The sequence below is a fragment of the Apodemus sylvaticus genome, chromosome 7 (assembly GCF_947179515.1).
Source record: "Apodemus sylvaticus chromosome 7, mApoSyl1.1, whole genome shotgun sequence".
Taxonomy (NCBI): Eukaryota; Metazoa; Chordata; class Mammalia; order Rodentia; family Muridae; genus Apodemus; species Apodemus sylvaticus.
The window spans coordinates 40,834,047-40,854,128 of NC_067478.1; positions in this window are offsets into that span (position 1 = coordinate 40,834,047).

Below are 20,082 nucleotides of genomic sequence, written 5' to 3' on the forward strand. Positions count from 1 at the left end.
AGACTGCCTTTTCTAAATAATCAACTTATTTCATTTTCCCCCAAATTCATTTCAACACCCAAGCATATTTCCTAGAAAATAATTATGTGTTACAAAGACATTAGAAGCAGAGAGATTTTGATATTCAGTTGATCTTCTTATGGGAGATGGTCAAGAGTGAATTATGTTTAAAATCAGGAGGAAAAGCATGATCAGCCTTAGCTTTTGGGTGAGTTACCCAGATAGCATTAGTAGATCATTCCTAAAAGAAGGATAGCAAGCTAGGCCTTTTCTGTTCCCTTTCTCCTATCCCAAGAGCATTTTAGGGAAGAAATTACTTAAGCATATCAACAAACATTGTCATATCATATACAATAATGTAATGTGTAATATAATATAAATACTGACCCTTTATTCTGCTTGCTGTAGTTTTGAAAATTAAACTGCTTTCAACTTGACAGAATAATCAGAAATGGAGCATTTCAAAAAGAAACTCAAAAATAATGACTTTTAAAAATTCAACATTTTAAAAATATTCCTGCTAACTGAAGCTCCTAAGAAGACAGTGTTTTAAATATGGATGAAAACCAGCAGTTTCTTGGCCCAAGAAAAATTCTTGAACACGTACAAAAAAAAATCTTTGTCTCAAGATATTCTTCACAGCATTGTTTTTCAAATGAATTTCTTTAAATAACAGACATGGAATGTGCTTATTTTTGTTAAATTAGAAATAAGATCAACCACCCAGATAGCTACCTTGAGCTGCTACATTGACAAGTCTACTTCTAGCTTCTCCATCCAAGTTTCTTCCAAAACATGAAATACACTTCATGTGTTGTTTTATAATCTCTACTGGGTACTGATGTATAGGAAATACTTTCTTGTTACTCAATATCATTTTAAAAATTAATTTTAATTTTGAACATTGTGGTGATCAATCCTGTTATTCAATTTTTACCTGTTTCCAAATCTTTAAATCTTTAAAAATCCCATTAACATCTTCATCCAGTAAGTCTTTGAGACTAACTCTTTCCATACAAAATATCGTAACCCTGGAGCTTACAGGACGTTTGCATATACCAGTGCTGCTAACATATATTGCCTAGCCCGTTCCAGAGTTTCTGCACAGATTCATCCTCCCATTATCTGTGAACAAATATCTTCACTTCTCCCCATCTTTGGCAGCCGGTGTTATCATTTTCAATCACTGTTGTGAATTTCCCTGGCAGAGCTTTGTCTCCTCATGGTTTTAGTTAAAGATTTTGCAATCACCGGGTCGCTGAGCTCACTCGTGACTTGCCCACTTGTGGCCTTCTGCCTCCTTAGCTCGTGCCTTATTTCTTTCTGACCTCGAGGTATTGTCAAAGATGGGGAACATATTTTTCCATCTTTTCCATTTGTCTCTGATTTTCTCTATTACTTTTATTCTAACAAGAACTTTAAACTCTGAGGTTAAGGGCAGTCCTGTATTCAGAGGAAAGAACTATTCTGGTAGAGGAGACAACAGGCGCGGATACGTTCTGACACAGGTGAAACCAATTTCTGCGTTTTGTTCTGAGCCACTCCTGTCCTCTGATGTCACTGCCCTTTCAGAATTTCATACAGAGCCACATCCTCTAGATCAGTGTGTGTGAAGGTCTTCTGGGCATAATGGCCTTGCTGTCTTGGATAGCTGCTGAGATGGTCCCATTTGTCCATTCTCAACCGAATTGGAAGCAATTTAAGGACAGGAAAACATTTTTATATGTCTCCTCTATTCTTCCTAGTTGTAGCACCTCGCACAGCAGGTAATAAGCCTCCAGTGATTCCCTGTTCATTGACTGCAGATGTCTCTCTTCCTCTGTGTCCCAGGGCCCAAACACTCTGTGGGAACTTTACTTTCCCACAGATTTTATTGAGGCTCCTTCTATGTGTGAAAATCACGGAGCCATTTCACACGAAATGCTCTCTGCTCTGACCAAGGACTTGTCAGAGCGTTCAAAGTGAGTGAATGCATACATATTCGATAGGAAATTCTCCAAAACATTTAAGAGAGTAAAATATCAAAAATTCTTTTAAAATATGCAAGATAGTTTTTTATCTGTATAACTAAGTATGACCTAGTATAATTTTATAATTTGAAAATAGTATTCTTTAATCAGTATTGTAAACTCTCTCTCAGTGTGTGTACAATGTTTTTGAAGAGATTGTTCCAAGTTTGTCAGTCAAAATTTGGAGAATAGACAATTGTGTGTGTTCTTAAATGAACATGTAGTATTTCACACTCTCCACATAAAACCCTCAAGGCAGCTGATGCTGAAGGCCAGTTACAGCTACTACTATCACAGTGTGAGAGATAGGACCCCAATAGTGAGTGTTATTTACACAACGTATACATGCACTGAAACATAACACCTTTCCTGTAAATGTGTACAATTTTTATATATTGAAAAATTATTGAAAGTAGAATGAATGTAAAATGAATACAGATTAGTTCAGGAATACAATTAGTTGAATAAAGGTCTGTTTCTGCTTGTGCTCTTAGTCAGCAACTAAAAACATATTTTTGATTTAAATGTATATTCGACATAAAGCATTTTCAGGTAGTTAGCAGAGGAACAGAATGGATAGTCCTAAAACCTTAACGACTAGAATTCGAAAGTGGCTGGGTATGCAGGCAGCAAAACAGCTTTGAAGCCCAAATATTAAAATATGCAAGATAGTTTTTAAAGAGTATTATATCTTAATATCTGTATAACTAAATATTAACCCTTTCTAGATTATCAAAAAGTTGAGTATGTTCGTGTCTGGTCCTCATAAACGCATATTATCAATGCTGTCATCATCCCAGGAAGTGTGGTAGGATTGCTAGTGTGGGTGAGTAATAACCATTGGGTTAGAAGTCACTCCTTAAGTGGTGGGATCTGCTGATGGAGATGGTACTGGAGATATCTACTCCATGAGTTTGTGGCGGATGGGAACCAAGGGATGCACTTGGTGATGTCACCCATTACTTGGAGACTTTTTTTTTTAAAGGTAGTTTCTATTACTACCCAGTTTGTTTGTTTTTCTTTCTTCTTTTTTTTTTTTTTTAGAAAAAGGTATTTTACATTTTTCTTGTTTTTTTGCATATGATTGGTAGCATACCTTTTAACTGCTGTAAGTAATAAAAATATATATGTGCAAGTTGGCTATAAGAAATGCTAAAGTTTCACCTAATAAAATTTTGGTATGCCTCAGTTTTCAAAGTAAATTTGATTTATTTGAGCCACCAGCCATCCGATGACAGCCCTGTGTTTTTTATATGAGTCACGTCCCAGGGGGTCTGGAATATGCCAATGGTGTACCTTGGACTGGATCCAGTGTCCGCAAACAGGTTTTCATTAGACTTTGATGCCAGTCGTATTTGGGAGCAGGGAGGCTGCTGAAAACCGGCTTCACTTTGGGATCACTTCTTTCTTTTAGAAAAAGCAACAAAGATCTTTTTAAGCAAAGCTTTGCGCCTCCGCATTGTAGGTGTATGGCAGTGTTTTAGAGAGCAGTAATCTGTTATTGCAGGTGGTCGGACTTCAAGCACTTCCGTATTTTGAGAATAGATCAGACGAAGTGCAACAACTTTTATTGAAGAATTGCCGAATTTGAAAATCAGAAACACATTTTCTGTGGCTGAGATTAAGTTAGCATGTATTACAGTCACTTGGGCTTTTCTGTAACAGTAAAGGAAGTATAATTACGTAGATTATTCCACATGTCACAAGTTTGGAACCTTAGTCACACTTAGGGACCTTTATCACTCTCGCATAGACCCTTAAACGGTAATCTTATTAGAAATGGAGGGAAATTTCTATTTTTAGACGATCGTAGAGTAGCAAAGTCATTGAGGAATAATGAGTGAACCTACCTTTTCTATTTATATGGTAAAGTGAATTTTCTTCCTTATTTTTTTTATTTGCATCCTTTTAGGCTCTGATAAGGGTAAATGTGAGGGTGTGACCCAAGTCATTCTTTAAAAGCTGTCTTTAAGCTCCTATATCTGAAGGAAAGAGTGTGTTTTATAATTCACCTGTCATTTAGGATTGAACATTATATCTACTCTTTTTTGTTGTTTGTTTGTTTGTTTGTTTGTTTGTTTCTTCAAGACAGTTTCCCGGTGTAGCCCTGACTGTCCTGGAACTCACCCTGTAGACCAGGCTGGCCTCTAACTCAGAAATCTGCCTGCCTCTGCCTCCCAAGTGCTAGGATTAAAGGCATGCACCACCACCGCCTGATTATATCTACTCTTTAAATTCAGAAAAAGGTCAATGCATATTGTCTACCTGGTAACAAGATCATCTCAGCATTTTGCCCACAGAAAATAAGGGAATTAAAAAAGATGGTTCAGTTTTTATGTAAGACCAAGAGAACTCCTGGAGAATAAAGATGGCCAACACGTAACTGAACAGCAGAATATATACGTGGTGTGAGTTGTCATCAAATGATTTAATGGCAGTTATCTGAGTTGGAAAATTCATCTTGTTGTTTAAAAGAAAGAAATAGTTTTTGTTTTTCTTCTGTGTGATCCTGATCTAGATGTTGCATAGGGTTTTATTTTATTTTAATTTTGTCATTATAATATAATTACATCCCCCCTCTTCTCCCTCCAAACCCTCCCATATACCACTTCTTTCTCTTTCAAATTCATGGCTTTTTTTTTTCAGTAAGTGTTACATACACACCACGCACACACCCACATACATACGTATAGGTATACATATTCATAAATATAACTGGCTAGTCTGTATAATGTTAATTGTATGTATGTTTTCAGGGATAACCATTTGGTATTGGTTAAAAAAAAATCAGTGTGTTCTTCCCTGGGGAAGTCTATTTCTCTTACTCCAAGCATTCCCAAGTTACATGGTGTGTTGTGCATGTACATGTGTGTGTGTGTGTGTGTGCATGTGCACACGCACATGTGTCTATATATGATTAAAGCTGCACAGTCTTTGTTACATCTGCTTTAACATGTCTATTGTCCTTGTAGTCTCATATTAAGGCAGTATATTGGCAGGACTTTATAGGTGTAGCCTCTGGCATTACTAGGAGACACAGCCTCACCAAAAATGCCCGGTTTCTCTGGACCTTACAATGTCTCCAGGAGAGTTTTGTAGATGCATCCATTGGGACTGGGCTTCACCACTTTACATTTTGATTGGTTGTAGTTTTCCATAATGGTCTCTATCTGTTGTAAAAGAAGTTTCCTTGATGAGGGATGATAACTACTTATCTGTGGGGTATAAGAACAGATATTTAGAAATAGTTAGGGATTGTGCTGGTTTAATAAAGTGATGGTTGTAGATTCTTCTCAAAGACCCATGACTTCACTACCTCTAGGTAGTAGGCTAGGTGTAATTTCCTTCTTATTGAGCTGGTCTTAAATCCAAATAGAGAGCTGGTGGTTACTGCCAAGGTATGCGTGCCACTACTGCACCCTTAAGGTTATTGTGCTGTGCTGGTAATCGTCATGATTTATGGGCATTGACTATTGGTTGCTTCTCTCCTTTGGAAGTTTTCATGGTGCCTCCTGGTAACATGAAAGCTGGGAGCTAGTCTTCAAGGTAGAGAGATTCAGGTCAGTGCAAGCTCAGTACCCTTGAGTTACTTTCCACCTCTGAGAGGCAACTGAGGGCAGTAGCAGTAGCCTGAATTGTTTTCCGCAGTTTGTTGGACAAACCTGACTAACAACCCAAAATAAGGCTTTTCATGGTTGGTGTTGGGACGTTTTTATATGGTCTTCAGATCCTGAAGGGAACATTGTCAGTCTATATGGGAACAACTTATTTAAACTATATACAGACTTACAGTATTATAGGGACTTTTGTAGGTAAGGAGTTAATTCCTTATGACTTTTTCAGGCATCTTTATGTCATTTTACCCTCTTCCTTCCTTTTTCTGTATCTCTGTCTCCCTAATCAGAACCTTCTTCTTGCCATTTCATAGAAGTTCACGAGAACACTTGTGCCTTGCTATGGCCCTCTTTATTGCTTCCCCAACCCCTTACCCTGGCAGTGATTGCTTTTTACTTTCCTGGTTTCTGCAGTTACTCCAGGATATATACTCACATCTGAAGATTTAGAGCTAGGAGCATCTCGTGAGAGAGAACACATAATGTTTGTCTTTGGGGGTCTAGATTATCTCATTCAATGCGAACTTTTCTAGTTCTACCAATTTGCCTGTAAAGTTCGGGATTTCCAGTCCTTTCTTTAGAGCTGAACAGCAGCCCGTGGTGCTTATGTCCCACATTTTCATTGCCTGTTCCCCAGTCAGAGGACAGTTAGCTGTTTCCATAACCTAGCTACTGTGATTAAAGAGCAAAGTACGCAGCAGAGCAAGTGTCTGTGTCAAGTGCTTTGGACGAGTGCCATGGCGCTGGGTTGTATGGTAGATTTATTTTTATCTTTCTGGGAATTCCCCACACCTGTTTCCATAGTGGCTGCAGCAATTTGCAATCCCACCAACAGAGGATGAGGGGTCCTTCAGCATTTGCCTGTCAGTGGTTTTGTTGATTTTCGCAATTCTGCTTGGTTAAGATGAAATCTCAAAGTTGGTTTGATTGATGTTTCCATAAGGGCCAGGGATGATGAACATTTTCTTGAGACATTTCTTTGCATTTTTTTCCATTTTTTGAGAACTTTCCATGTCTTGATGGGCTATTTGGCTTACTTTTTTGGTTGCTTGACTGATTCTTTGTTTTTCTTTATATATTCTGGATATTAATCCTCTGTCAGATGCATAGCTGGCAGAGTCCTTCCCCATTCTATATGCTTCCTTTTAGTGGATACGTAGTTTTAAAAGAAAAAATAAACTTGGAGATTCCCTGCTCAAGACCAAAGTCAGACATGCAATCAATACTTCAATCAATCAAACAAATGGATTTTTTTGGTAATTTCATTTTCTATAAAATAAGATAAAACTAAAATAGCACAGAGTAGACTATTATATAACCAATTTGTTAATGAAATGGTGAAATCTCTAAGTGTTCAATATTTCTTCATGTTTTCAATGAACTATAAACCTTCTGCCCATGTTTGCAGCTTGATATCTGAAATTCTCAATATGGTTTTATATAGTCAAACAGTCACGATCCCTAACACAATATGTCAACTTCTTTACTCTTTCAAATGTGTTTAGTGAAATCTTATAGCATAGTTTCTTAGTGTCTGTCATTATCTATTTAAAAGATATGCACTCAAGAGTAATTCTGAGATGGAAAAAATGGTCTGATCTTGGACTGTGGGAATTCTAAATACTATATAACTTTATTTAAAATACACAATTTTGAAGTTACATTAGGTGGATCTCACAGTATTTAAACTGTGCCAAATTAGGCTGCTAAAATGTGCAAACCAAAGCCTGGGGAGATGGCACAGAGTAAGTGCTGCTGTCCAAGCAGACAACCCTGCATGTAGATCCTCAATTGTCACATTAAGGTAGATGTGGGAGCACATACTGGTAGACAGAAGCAAGAGGATGTGTAGGTAGGGTTTGCTACCCAGCCACCTCGCTAGCCATTGGACAGCTCTAGGTGCAGTAAGAGATTCCCATTTGAGAGAATAAAGTTAGAGAGCAACTGAAACTGTAGCTGATATTAATAGTGTATTTTTTTAAATCCCAAACATGTACACACACAAACACCACACACAAGATGTCCACACCCAAATTTATTTACTCTCTTAATGGCATAAGCCACATCTAGAATACATCTTTTTTTTTCAGAATTCTCTTTCAAGCATATTTGTTACAAAATAGTCTTCAAATGTGTTTGTGGTTGCTGAGCCTGTCTTTAGAGTAATTCATATTTAGATCATCGGCTTTCAGCCTCTTTAGAACAATACTGAGGATGGGCCAGAAAGCTTAACCCTAAATGTTGCTTTGACTCTTATAACTCACCTATAACTCACCGTGTATAGTCCAACACCTTTGCCATGGCCTCTCTGCGTTAGGTGTCTCTCCAGGTCTGGTCTCCCTGAAGCTCCTCTCTAGGATGCAGCTCCAGGACCATGAAATTTTCCTGCTTCCCTAAGGCCAGGCCGCAACCCTCCCTACTCTGTGCCCACTCTGTGTTGTGTACTGAAAAAGTGCACAAAAGGTGTTTGTTTTCCAAAGTACATTATTTTGTGCTTGACTTCATGCGTTTTTGGATCCCCAGAGCTTACCAGGGTTTGGCCTTTATATTTTGCAATACAACATTAACAAAAGAAAGAGCACACAACCATGGATTACAGTTTTATGCAAGCACATTCTTTAGGATTCCAGAATCACAATGTATATACAGTATTTCATATTTTTGTCTTATAGCAAATGTTTGCATATATGTTTAAGTATTTAGAAATGGTCCTCATGACAAGATGACCTTCATTAATACCTACAATAATTTTAATCTTATTTTTTACCACTATACTACTACCCTATCTTAGTTTGGGTTTTATTACTGTGAAGAGACACCATGATCAAAGCAACTCTTATAAAGACAAACATTGAATTGGAGCTGGCTTGTAGTTTCAGAGGTTCAGTCCATAATCTTCACAGTGGGAAGTATGACATCATGCAAGCCGACTTGGTGCTGGAGGAGCCAAGACTTCTACATCTTGATGGGAAGGAAGCCAAGAGGCAACTGTCTTCCACAGGCAGCCAAGAGGAGGGTTTCTTCCACATTGGTTGGAGCTTGAGCACTAGGAGACCTCAAAGTCCACCTACATAATGACACACTTCCTCCAACAAGGCCACACTTATTCCAACAAGGCCATACCTTCTAATAGTGCCACTTCCCATGGGTCAAGCATTCAAATATATCAGTCTATGTGGGGGGTATAAACCTATTCAAACCAGCACATACCTCTTACATTTGTATGGTGCTTGTACCATAAACATGCACACACACACACACACACATACACACACACACACACACACACACACACAGAGAGAGAGAGAGAGAGAGAGAGAGAGAGAGAGAGAGAGAGAGAGAAAGACACACAGAAACAGACACATAGACTCACACACAAAAAGGCACACAGAAAGATATACAGAAAGACATACAGACACAAACAGAGGCATACACACAGAGAAAGACAGAGAGACAGATGCAGAGAGACACAGAGATATATAGAGATGGGTACACAGATTCACAAACATATAGAAAGACACATAGCAGTATATATAGAGACACACAGGGGACATACAGGCACATTGATGTGTGCATGTGCACACACAGACACACACACACACACACACACAAACCTGGAGATACATACTATCCCATCTCCACAGGAAAAGGTAAGAGTGAGAGAAGAAGCACAATGGTATGGAGACCAAGGTCTCCATTCTTCCACACACTCATCTAGCCATCTCAAAGTGAGCTTTGCAATTTTAATTGCCTCATCAATAAGGCTTCTTTGGTTTCCTTGGATCTTTGGGGAGCAGTTGTGTGGGTTTGGGGTATTGGCATAAAAGCTGCAATGTTGGAGGTAGAGCCTAAGCTGGCTAAACATGAAGGACCCTCGGGGTTCTGGGGCATGTGGAGACCCTCTGGTTGAAACAAACTGGCATGTCTAAGATTCCTGCTGGTGTGGAGTACGGACCAAGTAATGACCCAGCTTGTGCAATCAGCCCTCGGGGGCTGGCATGGGGTCATAAACCAAGCCAATTAAATTCTTAGAGGAAAATATAATTGTGCAAACTTCAGATGTTGAGTTGAACTGTTCAACAGTAAGTTGTTCTTTTAACTGCCGGCCCAGGCTGGACCCACTACCTCTTCCTGTTCTGCTGGCAACTAGCAACCCACCAAGCTTGGGTTTTTGGGAACAAAGTCCTTTCCTCCGACAGCTTTTAATGTCCTAATGGGCAGAACTGAAACATGGGCGATAAACATAAATACTATTTGGGATTTAGAGTAGATTCTGGAGTAGGTAATGATTTTTTGGCTATGGAAATGGAGTGACTTTATTTTTCATTTGAATGACTAAATGACTTTTGCTTGGGCTAGAGGGTAAAGTGTTATGAGACAGACTGTGTACTCCCAAGTCTCATGTGTTAAAGACCTAATCCCTAATCCCTAGTGCCGTGGGATGTGACTACATTTGGAGACTGGTCAATTAAAGATATAATTGGGGGGAAATGAGGTCACGTGTTGTGCTCTAATCAGACATAAATGTTGTCTTTGTAAAGAGAGGAAACCAGGGCAGCAGTCCTTGTATACAAACATACACAAGAAAAATTATGTGAGGTCAGAGCAAGGAGCTGACCATTTGCAGGCCAAGGAACAAGGCCTCGGAGGAAGCTAGTGCCACTCACACCTGTTCTGCAAATAACTCTGAGAAATAAGTTTCTGTGTGAAAGGCACTGAATCTATGAGTATTTGTTACAGCAGCCTTTAGACACTAATGTAGTCACCTAGTCCAGGAAGCTTGGACATCTCCTAGCTTTAATTAATAGGTATCATGGAGGAGAAGATTCAAGTTTTCAGAGACCTCCACCACAGTTTTGACTATTTTTTACGAAAACCAAAACCTGGGTACAAAGGTGAATTATATAGATTAGCAATGATAGTAAAATTGAACATTGTAGTGAGCTATTGACAATACATAAGATTTCATACAAAGATTGTGTTTCTTCACTAGGCCGTTCAAAGACAGCATTTGAGGCTCAGGTTAGAATAGTGATGTGGGAAAGGGCTGGGGACAATTTCAGTGCACAGTACCTGCCCAGGGTACTTAAGGTTGGGTTCCATCCTTTGCAAAAGATAAAGAAGCTAAGGATGGGGGTGAGCAGACTTCTCTGTGATCATTTTCTGTCTTCCCATCCTTGTTAGTTCCTCCAGAGCAGATTTGTAGTCAGGGTATTTGAATCCTCACCAGACTCCAAATTCCTGTTTTTTTCTTTAGCTAAATAATCTCTCCACACAAACATGGCCACTTCTGGAAGAATCCTTGCAAATCCCCTTCTCTGTGTGGTGGTTACTTGTAGTTAGCAGTCAGAAGCATTTTGTGTAGACTAGTGTAATTTTCCTCAGTCTTGCCAGGTGTAGGTAACAGCCCACTGTGGTACCCCAAGTTCAAACGAAAATTCCTGGGTGCTTATACAGAAGACCTAACAATTTGGGAGCAGGGATTATTCTGCTCAAGAATTCACTGAGTGTCAGGTTGGGGTACTACGGCTGAGGTCATGTGTGTGACCCTTTTTCCATTTTCACAAGTACAGCCTCCTCTCTCATTCAAGACAAAACTCATAAAAGTGTGCCAGGGAAATAATTTTTTTTCACACTTCACAAAGCTGTCAAAAAGCCAAGGTTTGCCAGTTTTGCTTTTAACTTGCAAAATCTTTCAAACAGCTCCAGTCCAGCTCGGAATCTGATGGCCAACAAGTTGTAGTTCCTTCCATAGGAAACAGTAGATTTGTTGTTGGAGAAGATAGCATGGATTTCAGGCAGAGCCTGCAGGGTATTGTTCACGTTTAGAAGAACAGAGGCCCTGGCTTTTGCAGAGACAACCTTCATGTCAGCATGGGATTATAAGAACAGAAGCATGTTGTGCATATCTGTATGGGGATGTCTGTGTGTGTTGATTGACAGAATCATCTTGCCTCTTGGATCTGAGTCACATTTTCACCTGCATGTTGTAAAATGGTACAGCTGTTGAACAATTCTGTGTCTTTGGGACCTAGGCTGTTAGGTTTGATCTCAATATCTTTGAGATAATGAGACATAATTCTTGGTACAAGCTGCTTGTCCCAGGTCTTCAAGGACTTCCCTTTTCCTAGCCTATCCCATGCCAACTCTAAGAATGCTTAATTAGGTAGTGTTCCTTCTGTTTCTATTTTGTGGAATAGTTTGAAGAGTATTGGTGTTAGGTCTTTCTTGAAGGTCTGATAGAATTCTGCACTGAAGCCACATGGTCCTGTGCTTTTTTTGGTTGGAAGACTTTCTATGACCCCTTCTGTTTCTTTAGGGGTTATGGGACTGTTTAGATGATCTATTTGGTCCTGATTTAATTTTGGCATTTGGTATCTGTCTAGGAAATTGTCCATTTCCTCCAGATTCTCCAGTTGTGTTGAGTATAGGCTTTTGTAATAGGATCTGATGATTTTTTGAATTTCCTCAGTTTCTGTTGTTATATCCCTCTTTTCATTTCTAATTGTGTTAATTTGGATACTTTCTCTGTACCCTTTGGTCAATCTGGCTTATCTATCTTGTTGATTTTCTCAAAGAACCAGCTCCTGGATTCGTTGATTCTTTGTATGGTTCTCTTTGTTTCCACTTGATTGATTTCAGCCCTCACTTTGATGATTTCCTGTCTTCTACTCCTCCTGGGTGAATTGGCTTCTTTTTGTTCCAGGGCTTTCAGGTGTGTCGTTAAGCTGCTAGTGTATGCACTCTCCATTTTCTTTTTGGAGGCACTCAGGGCTATGAGTTTTCCTCTTAGCACTGCTTTCATTGTGTCCCAAAGATTTGGGTATGTTGTGCCTTCATTTTCATTAAATTCTAAAAAAGTCTCTGATTTCTTTCTTTATTTCTTCTTTGGCCAAGGTGTCATTGAGTAGAGTATTGTTCAGCCTCCATGTGTATGTGGGCTTTCTGTTGTTTTTGTTGCGATTGAAGACCACTCTTACTCCATAGTGATCCGATAGGAAGCATGGGATTAGTTTAATCTTTTTATATTTGTTGAGGTCTGTCTTGTGAACAATTATATGGTCGATTTTGGAGAAGGTACCATGAGGTATTGAGAAAAGGGTATATTCTTTTGCTTTAGGGTGAAATGTTCTATAAATATCAGTCAAATCCAATTGGTCCAAAGCTTCAATTAGTTTTACTGTGTACATTTTGCCAAAAGCAATATACATATTCAATGCAATACCCATCAAAATCCCAACTCAATTCTTCATAGAGTTAGAAAGAGCAATTCTCAAATTCATCTGGAATAACAAAAAAACCCAGGATAGCTAAAACTATTCTCAACAACAAAAGAAATTCTGGGAGAATCAGTATCCCTGACCGCAAGCAATACTACTGAGCAATAGTGTTAAAAACTGCATGGTATTGGTACAGTGACAGGCAGGCGTATCAATGGAACAGGATTGAAGCTCCAGAAATGAACCCACACACCTATGGCCACTTGATCCTCGACAAAGGGGCTGAAAACATCCAATGGAAAAAAGATAGCCTTTTTCAACAAATGGTGCTGGTTCAACTGGAGGTCAGCATGCAAAAGAATGCGAATTGATCCATCCTTGTCTCCTTGTACTAAGCTCAACTCCAAATGGATCAAGGACCTCCACATAAAGCCAGACACTCTGACGCTAATAGAAAAGAAACTGGGGAAGATCCTTGAGGACACTGGTACAGGGGGAAAGTTCCTGAGCGGAACACCAATAGCGTATGCTCTAAGATCAAGAATTGACAAATGGGACCTCATAAAATTACAAAGTTTCTGTAAAGCAAAGGACACCATCAAAAGGACAAATCAGCAACCAACAAATTGGGAAAGGATATTCACCAACCCTACATCAGATAGAGGGCTAATATCCAATATATACAAAGAACTCAAGAAGTTAGACCCCAGAAAACCAAATAACCCTATTAAAAATGGGGTACAGAGTTAAACAAAGAACTCTCACCTGAAGAATTTTGGATGGCGGAGAAACATCTTAAAAAATGCTCAGCTTCATTAGGCATCAGGGAAATGCAAATCAAAACAACCCTGAGATTTCACCTTACACCAGTCAGAATGGCTAAGATTAAAAACTCAGGAGACAGCAGGTGTTGGCGAGGATGTGGAGAAAGAGGAACACTCCTCCACTGCTGGTGGGGTTGCAAATTGGTACATCCACTCTGGAAATCAGTCTGGCGGTTCCTCCGAAAACTGGGCACGTCACTTCCGAAAGACCCTGCTATACCACTCCTGGGCATATACCCAGAGTATTCCCCAGCATGTAATAAGGATATATGCTCCACTATGTTCATAGCAGCCCTATTTATAATTGCCAGAAGCTGGAAAGAACCCAGGTATCCCTCAACAGAAGAATGGATGCAAAAAATGTGGTATGTATACACAATGGAGTACTATTCAGCCATTAGAAACAATGAATTCATGAAATTCTTAGACAAATGTATGGAGCTGGAGAACATCATACTAAGTGAGGTAACCCAGTCTCAAAAGATCAATCATGGTATGCACTCACTAATAAGTGGATATTAGCCTGGAAAACTGGAATACCCAAAATATAATTCACACATCAAATGATGTACAAGAAGAAGGGAGGAGTGGCCCCTGGTTCTGGAAAGACTCAGTGTAGCAGTATAAGGCAAAACCAGAACGGGGAAGTGGGAATGGGAGGGTGGGAGGACAGGGGGAGGGAAGGGGGCTTATGTGACTTTCGGGGAGTGGGGAACCAGAAAAGGGGAAATCATTTGAAATGTAAATAAAAAAATATATCGAATAAAAAAAGTATTAAAATAGAAAAAAACAAAAAAAGAATGCTTAATTAATGGCATCTCCCATGATATACTTTTCCTCTTCTTTGCAGAATACCTACATCCGTGATTTATAAAATGTGGGTCCTGGGCCAGTGGCAGTGGCAGAACTTGGAGACTTACTAGAAAGACAGATCTCCCAGCTTAACTCTGTGCTGTCTGCATCACTGAGGGAGCATGCTAATTGTGACTTGTTTGCTGTGGTTAGTCTTGCTCTGTAGGAAGCTTCAGTGTTATTGTTCAACTTTTACAAGTGACAGAATGGAGCTTAGAGAAAATACATTGAAAATAGTGTCATTGGCTGCCTGGCCAAGTATTGGTCAAGTCCTCCTTGTGCAACCCAGTGAGACAAACTCTCACACCTGTTTATTCTTCATTTACACTGATAAGGCTTAGAGGTCACTGCAGAAGATGGAGAGAAAGATGGTAAGAGCTACTTGATCTTATGTGCATAGCAGGGCAGTCCCACATATGAGCACACAGCAGTTGTGACACTGGGTATAAGGCCTGAGCATGCTCAGACTAGACAAAACCCAAGCCTGGAGAGAAGCAGCAGCAAGCCAGACAGTGTTTGGAGAAAACCAGGACCTTACAGCTTTGGACCTGAATCGTAGTTCCATCTACCTAGAAGCCATGACCTTGAGACAATTACTTAACTTCTCTGAACTGCAGCATCATCAAATGCATAGCAGAGGTAATAATATCCACCTTATGGTCTTATTGTGAAAATTGTGTCTATAAAAAGGCATAGTACAAGTACCTCAGTGGAGAGGTAGTCAATTATTACTGATTTGATGGGATTGTTGAGAAAGGCAGAGATAACAAAAATAAAATTTCCAGCATGCCACGAGCTCTTAAGAAATGGCAGCTTATTATTAGTATTTTTGTTTTTGTTAGGAAATGCATTGCATTCAGTCAGTGTTGTGCTGACTGTAATGTCCACCTGCCAAGCAAGTAAATGGATGGTGGCTTGGGAGAGCTATAAGTTAGAAGGAAGAGAGGAAGCAAAAAGGATTATAGACAACTTGACTTCCGATACTTGAGTACACTAGGAACAGCTCATTGAGCAAGGGGACACTAAGAGCTCAATTGTTTGTGCCTTCCTGGTCCTTTGTCCTTTATGTTCTCCCTCTCCCTCTCTCTTCTTCTCCCTCTCCCTCTGCCCTTTCTTTCCCTTCCCCCTCCTTCCCCTCTCTTTACCCCGTCCTCCTTCCCTCCCTCCCTCCCTCCCTCTCTCTCTCTCTCCTCTCTCTCTCTCTCTCTCTCTCTCTCTCTCTCTCTCTCTCTCTCTCTCTCTCTCTCTGCCTTTGTGTCTCTTTCTCCCCTCCCCGCTTCTTTCAGTCTTGATGTCCCAGTCTTCCTGTCACCACCTATGTAATGATGAGATCACAGACAGACAAGATCTACCAGAGTTGGCTTTTGACTCCCTTTGGAAGGATGAGCTTGGGGGAACAGTGGTATAGCATCTGAAGAATGTGGCGTGCAGGTGACATTTCAGAGGTGCGATAGTATCTGCTGATTTTACTAGAAAAGGGCATAACCAAAAAACAACGGAGCCTGAACTGAATTCATCTCCTCCACTGTGTTGTAATTAAACTTTGTGCTGTTGAGTGCACTCAGTTTTCTAGCCATGGACTCCAGTCCTAGACTTTCCCAGGAACCTTGAGAATCCTACACCATCCATAGCTTGGGTCCAAGTACAGACTCTCAGCCTAACATTGGTTCAGTTGCTTTTTTTGGTTTTGATAAAACTTTATCAAGGCTTAAACCAATTCAACTACATAGAACTAAGAAATGGCTTTGGATCAAAAATCTTCACTGAAAAATGAATGTATTTGTTACAGAGCCAATTTACTTCCTAGTTCTTTGAGAAAAATACAGTTAATAAACCTGGGCTGTTTAGGCTTGTGGGTTTTCTTTCTAAAGGAAAAGTAAGAATGTGTATAATACTCTTTAATCACCAGAGAGACAAGGCAGAAAGTGCCAAGCTGGAATTTACAAAATTGGTAATTACCAGATTTCCTAAGAAAGCAACCTTAGCACATGCCCTGCTCATGGAACTGATGCTACATGCTACTGAGTAAACTGATGAGGGAGGTGAGCTTTGAGCAGGTCTGCAGCCCTGTGCTCTCCAGAGGTGCCAGATGCCCTCACTCTCCACAGATCAGCAGCCAGTGTTTACAGTGTGCAGGAGTACTGGCCACACCTGTCCCTGTTATCCTGGAGAGGACCGTGTGCTATTGAGAGCTAACATGTGACAGTAGTGTTGATCACAGCTTCCTGCCAGGCCATACTACCCACTTCAGATCTGCAGGAGCAAGTCTTTTCCACAGCCCACTGACTTCGAAGAATCTGAATAGATCCAAAGGCTCCTCTGTCCTGCATGCTCTGGCGAGTCCCAGATTTCTTCTTTCTGCCAGTCCTTTAGGTCTGAGTTTCAGCACAGCCGTTACATACGCCTTGCTCAGATTGCCTCTGCATATGCTTACACGTGCTTGTTGGCCATGCCTCACTTCTTCCTTTATTGGACGTCACTGCCAGTTCCTCCTCCCTAACTCATCCTCCTCCCTTCTACGGCCAAGGACATTCCAAGTCACACTGGTTTGTATTTGCCTGGTCCCACCCTGCCTGAAGCAGGCAGTTATGTGTGATTCAGGAGTCTTGCCTTTGCCAGTAAACAGACATCTAGTTAGTAATTGTGTTTCACAGTCTTTGCTGTTTCAGGATGCTTAGGATTCATTTACGTTGGTGAACAGTATGTATGTATGCATGCATGTATGTATGTATGTATGCATGTATGTATGTGCGTACATGCTCTCTGTTTGTGCCATGGAATAGAACTAATAGCTACAATCTAAGAACAAAGTTTCTTCTTTGTTGCTTTGTATCTCTATATTGTACTTTATGTGACCACATAGGGGAAAAAAAGTCAAAGAATTTCCCCGTATTGACTGCTATGAAATATGTACCTGCTTTATAGATGAAAATCCCATTTATTTGTCTTCACATAATTATGCTAAAGCATAAAAAGATCCTGTAGTATTATGCTTTCTTAAAGCTAATCTACCATTTTGAAGTAGTTTTATTTTACACACACATGCACAGACACACACACATACAAACACACACACATACACACACACTCGAGAGCATACATACACCCACATACATGCACATAAGCAGGCACATGCACATGTTCGTGGTGAGATTAAAGGAGTCAGTCCTGTCCCTCCACCGTGTGGTTCCAGAGCTCAGACTCACAGCATCAGGCCTATGGACCAGTACTTTCATCCAAAGTCATCTTGCTGCCCCGGTCTTTTGAAATATTTTTTACTCTGAGCTATTGACTGAATATTTATGTGTAACCATATCAACCTAAATTTGGATCAAACAAGTACAAACAGGGTTAATGGCACTATTTCTGAAATGCTATGTGTGTCTACATATTGACCTGTGAATACCTTGTAAGCCTGTACCATTTCTATTAGGCTATGCTCACCAGTGCCACTATGTGCCTTTTGAAGAAACTCTGCTTCTCATCCTACAGATTCTGGTTATAGCAATGAAAATATAGATGTAGAACATCTTTGAAGACTTTTTGGGCCTGAGGGTGTTCGATGCCCAGTGAAAGGGAATGCCAGGTAGGGAAGATGGGAGTGGGTGGGTGGGTGGGGGAGCATCCTCATAGAGGCATGGGGAGGGGCGATGGGATAGGGGGTTTCTGAATGGAAGATCTGGAAAGGGGAAAACGTTTGAAATGTAAATAAATAAAATATCCAATAAAAAATACTTTATTTTCTTCCAGACATATTAGATATGATACGCGTTAGATACTCCTTATAACTTGACCCTGTACATCTAAGAAAACCAGAAACACCAGGTTCAAAGCAACTTCTCTGACTCACACTACTTGCCAGTGGTCAGGGAAGAGAGAAGCCAGCCTTGTCCTGAAGCCCGCATTCCCAGCGTCCACCTCTATGGTCTACCTAACCACAGCTCAGACTTTCAGAAACACGGGCTTCCAAGAGGCTGCAGCAAATAGGGAAGAAGGAGCTGCACAGTTATATCTAGTTTGACCCCCACCAACCCCTGAAAACCCAATAATAACAACAGCAAAGGGGTTGCTTTTAAAGAGACATTCAGAAAGAGGGGGAAATGGGGTGTGAATGGTATCAATCAAATGGAGGATGCTGGACATGGGGACTAAGACTTGCTGACTGTGAAGGCAAGTAGGAAAACCTTCCTGTGACCAGTGCAAACCCCAGGATCGCCTTTGTCTCCATAGGCAGCGATGCTGGATGCTCTGGGCCAGGAGCAGGGGAAGAATGTCGGGAACCTGTTGAGAAACCGATTTTAGCTCTGTCTGGAAGTGTTCTCTCAACTCCAGCTTTCCAAGGCATCGAAGAATTACGTCCATGCTTGAAAGAATCATTAAAATCATTCAAACTCAGAGTTTTAAATGACAGTTTCAATTCCTTTAATAAATACCATTTCACACTCCTGAGAATGGTTAAAATGTAAGACTGACAGAGCCAAGCGTTTTTGGGGATACTAAAATGACCAGAGCTCTTGTATTATGCGTGTAGACCTATAAAATAGCAACACTGCTTAGGAGAACAGTTTTGGAGAGTCTTGGAGAGTTTTCTGGAAATTTAGACTTATATTCACTCTATTTTCAATCAATTCAACTCCCAGGTATTTATACAAGGAAAAATGAACGTTCGTGTCCATGAACAGATTTATAGAATCTGGTTTTTTGTCAACTGTGTTTAGACTTGTCAGAAGTGGGAAATCACCAGAATTTCCATTAACAGGAGGGTAACAGAGACACACTGCGACCCCTGGAGAACACTCGATGATAGGAAAGAGCGAATCACCAGTGTTCATGACCATCTGATGGCTCCCAATCATGGAATTGAGTTCAAGCACTGGACAGAATAATATGTTCTGTGTGGTTGTTTAACCTGAAACCCAGGAGCTTCAAATAAAGCTATTTTGTGGATAGAATCATACAATGGCTCTCCCTAGGACAGAAGACGATGGCCAGGAAGGAGTGTGCAGGAATCTACACAGATAGTAGAAATGTTGAATATCTTCTTAAGAGTGTTTTTTTTCCAATAAGTATGCAAAACTGTCAAAGCTCATGGGATAAAATGACAGTGATTGGTGCTTTGCATTGTATGCAATTATGTGTTATTGATTCTTAAACACTGCAAGTGATATTAACAACGTGACAGGTTCTAGGATCGCCTAGGGGGCAAGTTTCTTGGCATGTCTCTGAGGGAGTTTCATTGGTGGCATGACCCACTCTAACTGGGGACAGTCAGCCTTAACTAATTCTGTGGGCTGGAGCCTCAGGCTTAGAATAAAAGGAAGTGAGGTGCATAACAGCATTTGTCATTTTCTGCCTCCTGACTCTGGATGTAATGTGACCAGCTGCCCCATATTCTTCTACCACACCTTCTGAGCCGTGATGAACTGCATCCTTCTCCCATGAGCCGGAAGAAACCCTCTTGCCTTTCTTTCTTTGACTTCTATCAGACTTTTTTACAGCAAAAAAGTAACTAATTCATACTAGTCCAAAATCATAGTGCACCTAGAGATCTTTATCTAAAATA